This window comes from Theobroma umbraticum, unplaced genomic scaffold (assembly GCF_002168275.2).
Source record: "Theobroma umbraticum cultivar Fairchild unplaced genomic scaffold, ASM216827v3 scaffold_12.1, whole genome shotgun sequence".
In the NCBI taxonomy this organism is placed as follows: domain Eukaryota; kingdom Viridiplantae; phylum Streptophyta; class Magnoliopsida; order Malvales; family Malvaceae; genus Theobroma; species Theobroma umbraticum.
The window spans coordinates 4933035-4933373 of record NW_018397269.1 but is presented as its reverse complement, the minus strand read 5'-3'; positions in this window follow the sequence as shown (position 1 = coordinate 4933373).

Sequence of the window (339 nt, the reverse complement as noted above, 5' to 3'; positions counted from 1 at the left end):
ATGTACATTTGAATTGACACTAGTGTCTAATCCCATAACAAATTACTCTATACAGACTCGACCTTTAGTAGTGGAGTGACTTGGAATAAAGTGCTATGAGATGCCTTTACCTATCCACAGTGGGCTAAAAATACGGATGAATACACACTAGGCTGATCACTATTTGTAAAAGAGAAATAAAGGGGGTAAGTCTCACAGACTCAGTGATCATCGGCTCTGTGAGCTGGGCGTAGATGGGAAACAAGTATAAGGTAGATGAGTTGAATAATAAAATTGGAATATCAAATCATAATTGTAAGAACACAAATCGTAAGTAGGATATTTGTGCCTTGTAAAAAC